The sequence below is a fragment of the Cucumis melo genome, chromosome 5 (genome assembly GCF_025177605.1).
Source record: "Cucumis melo cultivar AY chromosome 5, USDA_Cmelo_AY_1.0, whole genome shotgun sequence".
In the NCBI taxonomy this organism is placed as follows: Eukaryota; Viridiplantae; Streptophyta; class Magnoliopsida; order Cucurbitales; family Cucurbitaceae; genus Cucumis; species Cucumis melo.
Genome location: NC_066861.1, coordinates 21807502 through 21815188, shown reverse-complemented (window position 1 = coordinate 21815188; position 7687 = coordinate 21807502).

The window sequence follows — 7687 nt, the reverse complement described above, 5'->3', positions numbered from 1 at the left end:
CTCGATCAGCGCCGCATCGTTGGAAGATCGAGCGCTCAGTTCGTCGCTCATATTCGAACTCGGAAACCTGCACGCACGTCCGCTCCTACTCCTTAGTCAAGCCGCATGCACGTCTCGTCTGCATTGTAGCCGAGCCACATGCCTGCGTGAGCCCCAGCCGAGCCGCGCCTTCTGCAGCAAACGGCGCCTGCATCCCAGCCTAGCCGCTTCACCTGTCCCGATCCGACCAGCCAGTTCCTCCCTCCAGCTGAGCCGCCAGTCAGTTTTCCCCTCTTCAGCCGAGCCAGTTGAGCTGCCAAGCTTCTTTTAACCCTATTTTGACCCATATTTTTCGGTAAGCCTTAGTAGGTTTGATTTGGTTTTAGTCTATCCAGATAAGGTTTATTTTGACCCTAACCAAGTTAACTGTTAGATTAAATTGACTATAGTTAACTGGAAGTCGAGCGGGGAATTTGTCCAACTAAGTCCAAACCGAGTTCGACCTTGATCTTGGGTAAGTTACTTCAGGATTTTTGGACCTAAATTCTTTGAGGGTTAAATTATTAAATTGTGGTTTCCTAACCATTTAGGAATTTCGCTGCTTAGGAAGTGTGATTTTACTGCTAGAACTCGTTGAGCAAACCTCCAGGTAAGAGATTCTACTACTAGACCTACGAGTAGAATTAAGAGATCGCATATATTCTTAGGTATGCACATTGATGACTAGACTGCATAACAGCATGACAATTAATGATGATATGATATGACATGATGATATGATTTGACATGATGATATGATGTGACATGATAATGTGATGATGCTATGTTTCGTGGATGCTATAGTTAGGGTATATGTTAGCTTATCCTATTAAAGTCGTACCTGCATGGGTGTCCTTCGAGATCACCATCTATTTAGGACTGTGTAGTCCAACAGGACCGCCAGTCTGGCATTGATATAGACATGATTCGAGTGATTCGACGGGATCGCTCGCAGTCTGATTGTCTTAGTGTTTCCTCCAGGTACGCTACAAACCAGTTTGTCCTAGGTGTTCCTTTGGGTTCACCAAAGACTAGATTATGTTCCTACAAGGTCACATGTTGCACGTGTTTGGGAACGTGCCAGTTCTTGGGTACCATTTTCAGGACTCTAATAGGAAGTTAACACGCACCTAGCGGGACTAGTAGTGGGTCCCTTATTGAGTATTTTATACTCACTCTTTCAATTTCATTTTTCAGGCAGAGGTAAAGGTAAGGGCAAGGGCAAGTTGGCGAGCGAGTAGAAGTGACCGTGGTGAGCCATAGGCAGAGGTAGAGGTAGGATTTTATTTTTTACACTTATATCTAATCGCATTTGTTTAGGCTTTTAAATAAAAAATTTTGAGGTTTTGTTTCATTTTATCCAAACTTTACAAATTTTATTTGTCTTTTAAAATTTGTAATGACTTCGACTTAGTATAAGGAGTTGAGTCGTTACATAATAATTTTATGGAGACGTACGCTATGTTCCTCGAGTTTGAGGACCATTTAGATAACATCGCGAGAGGGTCGTCGTCTGTGGGCGACAATACGGGTGAGAGTAAAAATTTTCTTTATTTTAACTGAAAATTATTTCATGTTCTTTTTTCTAACATTATATATTATTATCGATTTATTGAGCAGGGTCTTCTTCTCAATAACCTGCGGTCCGACTCCTAGGTGACGTGCGCAGTCTCGACTTTTGGAGTTAGAGCGCCACGTTGCAATAAATGGGCGTATTCCGATGACGATTGCCCTTGAAGCGGAGAAGCCTATTTCCCCACACGCTGTTCACTTCAGCCAGGCGACAGACGTGTGCGTGCGAAAGACATTTCCCGTCCGCTGTCTTAAGTGGGCGGACGTTGAGAGAGAATACATTGAGGTCGTCAAGGGAGTCCTCTAGGTAATTAACTGCACTACACGTTTATGATTTCATTTGAAACATATCTAACTTTAACCAATCTAATGTGTTATGTTTGTAATGTGTAGCGATTGTTTGTGCTTGATTTCAATGATCAAGCAATGAATAGGTTTGTTGAGCATCAGATGCTTACGACCTTTAAAGAGTTTCGGACCGACTGTCACAGACATTTCAAAAAGTACAGCAACCGGGAGGAAGCTCGTGCCAACCCACCAAACGCATTGGTTGGACGTCATGAGGATTGACACTTCCTTTGCGACCACTATATCAGTCGTGCATTCCAGGTATTTGTCATGATTAATTATGATAACAAGTTTTAATATGTATAAAAAACTAAACAATATAATTGTTTTAATGCAGGAACAATCACGGATGAACAAGGTTGCTAGACAAAGGTAGCCTTACAATCATAGTAGCGGGTCCAAGTCGTTTCTACAACGATAGTACGAGCTCAATGAGAAAAAAGGGGAGTCGGTCGATCGTGTGGAGTTGTTCCGGGAAACACACGTTCGAGCTCGGACGTTCGTGTCACAGGCCGCCGAGGATGCGCATGTAAGTTATGCCCTTATTAATTATCCTCTTTCATTATATATTTTTGCGCGTTCCCTAACATAGTTTTTAAATTTGTTGTAGAATCAAATGCTGAGACTCCAATCTCAACCTACCCCAAAGGGTAGTCAGCCACTCTCTGAGGATGAGATATGCGATCAGGTGTTGGGTAGACGACTAGGCTACTCAAAAGGCCTTGGTTGGGGACCCAAGCCGAAGGCCCGCAGGACGACGAGTGCGAGAAGTTCGTCGACATCTTGTTCGCAGTCCAGACAAAACGAGATTGAATTACAAGCTAAACTTAATGAAGCTTTGGAACGGATTGAAGTGCAAGATAGAAATCACCAAGCGTTAGCTTCACAAGTGGAAACAATGAAAAAGATGATGGAAGAATTAACTCGTGCATAACAGGGACCACCACATGATCCCTAGCTCTGCGGTACTTTTTGTTATGTTTGCGTTTTCTTGTATTATGAGAACTACATTTTTGTATTAAACTTACTAATATTTTGTGAACTTATTCGTATTATTAATTTTAAATCTTTTTTTTAATTTGTTGTATATTTCTTAATTTCTTAATTTATATTTAATTTGTTTTAATTTAATCCAAAACGTCGTTGTGGATGTTTGAGCAAAATATTTTAGGAGAAAAAATAGAAATTAAATATTAAAAAATATAAAAAGGAATTCCCGAGGCATTCCTAACGCCGTGAGGTGCGTCGGCATAAGGTTCGTCGGGAAAAAGGCATTCTTGACGCCATTGTTGCCGATGCATGTGACGGCGTCGAGAGAGGCATTCCCGACGTCATACCCACACGACGCCGGGAATGCCTCTTCCGACTCGGTTCTCTCGACGTTTGTCCCGACGCCGTGAAATACGTCAGCATATCCTTTCCCGACGTTATTTTCATTTTCATTTCCGATGTAGTGTTATAGATTCGGCTAGTTTTGGATTGACCAGGTTCTCTAAGTAAGTTCGCATTTAGACGAACTTCAGTGAATGATAACTGTAAGCAATAATCTAGATGTTGTATTGAATGGAATCGACTGTCATAACAACCATTGAAATTGGACAATAAGTATCATTCATCAATATAAGATATATATGTCAAGTGCATAACTACAAACAACAATTACATGTGAGCATGGAATCTTAAATGACTCCCGCTTGTTGAAAGAACACGTCCCTCCCATCAAATTTACTACTTCTCTATGTTGCCTTTGTATGGAGAAATCATATTTATTCTCGTACATACCTTAAATGTTTGAGTTTCTCTATCAATGGATATCCCTGCACGTGCAGAAGCTTATTTTTCCCACCTCTTAACCTTTCTTGTCACATATTTTGTATAAACATCTCCCTGGTCGAGTGCTTCACTTATCACATCTCTTCGATTTTCAAAATACAGAATTGTGTGATAAAATGTCCATCTAATTAAAGAAGTTATGGGTAACATTGCTCCTTTAAAAACACCATTCATGCATTTAGCCGCATAATTTGTCAACTATCCATATCAATACTCATTATCGTGCGACTGAGTCCATCCTTTTCAAGTTAGTATCTTCAAAATACTCAACACACTCCATATTCAATTGTTTTAGTTTTTTCATGCACTTTACAAACTTGCACTTTTGGTGCTGATTACCTATCTTAAACAACAAATCCTTTAGTTACTTGGATTCGTATTTTGTATTGAAGTTGTTAGCAACATGACAAAGACAATATCGATGGTACTCAAGGTTCACTTCAACCTACCTTTTCATTGTTGACAATAGAAAGAATGCCTTGATGCCTTTAGAGATCAAGCAAATATCATCCCAATCAATAACGTATTCACACAGTGCCTAAAGAAACCATGACCAACTAGAGACGTTTTCTCCTTCTACAGTAGCAAAAGCAAAAGAAAATATATGCATGGTCTGTTGCATCAATAGATAAAGTAATCAACATGTTATCTTTATACTTTCCATACAAATGGGTTCCATCAATTTGAATTAAGGACCGAATGACCAAAAAGCTCTTCGAAAAATAGTATCAGATGGAAGAAAATACCAATCCACTTGGTTCTAGGGTTGTAATGTACAACTGCACTCGCAGATTGAATGACCAAAAAACTCTTCCAAAATACCAATCCAATTCTAGGATTGTAATGTACAACTGCACTCAACAATATGCATGGATAAGTATTCATGGAAGCTTGTTATATAATTTCTCCTAATCACCAAAAACAAAAATAAGTGCTTTTAATTTTCTTTTTGCAGCAATCAATGTTTTTTCTCTTTGCTTGTCATACTTGTCTGTACTTGAGTATATTGTAACCATACTATTTTCTTTATTATTATTTCTTGGAGCAATGATACAGTAACACTAGGATCAACTTTAACTATGTTTTGAATTTTTTCAGTACTGATGAAATTCGAATCAAGCTTGTGTTAACTCTAAATACAGACATGAGGGTCCCCCTTCAAGCCTAGTAATTTCAAACATTGTGCGGGTCTTATGCCTACTTCACATAACCTCTAGTTACATCTAGCATGCCAAGTATTTTGGTTCAATTCAACTACAACAATTTCATGATGTTCTGTCACACAATACTTTGATCTTTTTTAGCGATGATTTATAAACTTTCAAAATATTTATTTTAGTCATTCTGTAACAATTATTGGGTAAAAAATCATGAACTTACGACCTCGATAATAAAATATTTGTTATGTTAATTTAATCAAGCTTAATTTAATAATCAAAATAACAATATAAAAGTGGAAAAATATAGACAAACTGCCTCTAAATAATAGGTTTGTTGAAATTACAGCCCCACTAATTTTTAATTTAATCAAATAGTCCTTACAGTTTTCTAATTGTTGTAATCAATTTATGGTAGTTTGTTAAAATGTTATCGTTTTTTTTATTGAATTGACATTCCTTAGATATTTAAGCTAATTAATAAAATACAATGAGGTTGAGATTGATATCAAAATTTTAATTTCACAAATATATTGATATGAATTCGAACATATAGTTGATTGAAGATAATTAAATTAAAAATTTAATTGTGTAATCACAATTAATTACCTAATCCAAGAGTAAAAGAAGAGTTGATGGGGTAAGATTAGGGTTATATAACCATGCCTTCATTTGCATTGTATCCCACTTTCCAAAACCTTGGGTGTCCTTAGGATCCAAACCCATAACTAAATGTATGAGTTTATAAAAAAGACTTTCACATTTCTATCTAAGCAACATGAGAATACAAGTTTTGAATAAAATAATAATAAATATTTCTTACTCAAAATTTTCATTTAACACATATCAACTTCATGTGATTGCAACCCCATATTTGACTTCTTGCTTTTCTGAGATACCTCGTCCATCTGCGAAGTTCCCCAACTTCATATATCAGATGCCACCTACAAGATCTAGTACCCAACACAATTCTGACGTTGATAAACCCATATCTAGTTATCATGGATGTCCATTCGTGGACCTTTGCGACTTTAGACTTGACGATAATCTTAGCTTTGCAACCCCATTTTCTTGTCAGTTCAGAGGAGGGAGCAATGATTCTGTAATTCAAGGACGCCATAAATGAAGAAATTAGAAGAAATAGAGAATGAGGAGTGTAGAGATAAGGGAAGAAGATGGTGTTTTTAGGGTAGTTTAATTATGGGAGAGGAAAGATTATTTAATGATAGGAGTGAAATAGTTTTTTTTAGTGACAGGGAGAAATGATAATTTAACAACAGGAAAGGAACGATTATTTATACCTATAGTATATATCCATATTTATAGTATATATCAAAAGCTTGGATGAGAAGATTTTTTTTTTTCCATTTTTGACATTTCTTTAGAAGTAACTTCTATGATTAGGTAGATAACAATGTTGTCTTTTTTCTTACTTATTTTTTGCTAATTGAAGAAGAAATGGGATGATTTTGTGAATTGATTAGGCATAATTGTTACTTATGAATAACTAATAGCTCAAGAAAACAAAAAATCTTTCCGACTTCTAATAGCTCAAGAAAACTGAAAGTTGTAACTAATGAACAATTTTATAGCTAAGGAAATTAAAAAGTCTATCTTCTAACTCGAAATAATTAATAATCCATTTAAGTATTAATTCTTACACAAAATACAATTAATGAACCTTTAGGAATTCTTAAGTATGGATGGGTATAAAACCTCTTCTCCTACATTGGAGTTTACACACAATTTGGATAGCCTTCCAAATAAGGAGGAATATCTCAGTTTCATTGCATGTTTCCAGTCCTGGGTTGTTCATTTCCTTTCTATTTATTTTTCTTTTTTTTTATACTTTTCTAGATGTGTTTATTTTAAAAATATATCTCTTGAAAATCGTTTACATTTCATCGATGATTCAAGATGATACATAAACATGCACTTTAGAACATCTCCATTAGTCGTCGAGTGTTCGATCGATCTACCCTCCTAGGGGTTAGGCTAATCAAATCGAGAAGTTATTGGGTTTGATCCAAGAAATCCATAAACATCAGTAAAAATGGAAGCATATCCGAAGGCCAATACAAACAACAATAGAAAAAAATTCCACTAATAAAAAATATATCATTAATTGATATTAGGTGATTTATGATGTTATTGTTTTTTTTTTAAATTATCTCATCAATTGACATCTTCATGAATATCTATATGTACTTATATAAGAAGAAAACTTTGGATTTGTCACATTCTCTTAACTTGTATTTTTTTATTCACTAATCAACTCTCTTCTCTAAAAGTTTCTAAAATGTAGTATGGTAAATCAATGTAGTATAATTAATTTATTTTTCCAACGATTTCAAAGTAGAATTGTCTAGCAATCATTATAGAATTCCATTTTAAGAACTATTTATGAGTTTAATCTTAAACAACAATTGGAATGACAATTAATCAATTAAAAATGAAGATACTTAACCAAAAAAGGTTGTTACGAGGAAACAATCAAGTTAGGCAATAAAATGAAAATGAAACAAAAATGTGAAACGTGCAATCACATATCTTAAGAAGTAGCTAATTTTGAATGAGGACAAAGTTAAAATAGTAAAAAGCTTATATGGGCCGGCTTATATTCCTCAAAATTTCCCAAATTTCATCCCAATGTAAATGGGCCGTGCTGTTGGGTTGATGAAAGCCTAAGAGATGGCCCAGTTAGATATTTAAGGCCCAATTCACCGACTAAGTCCGACGGAGAAGAATCTGGTTTGCCA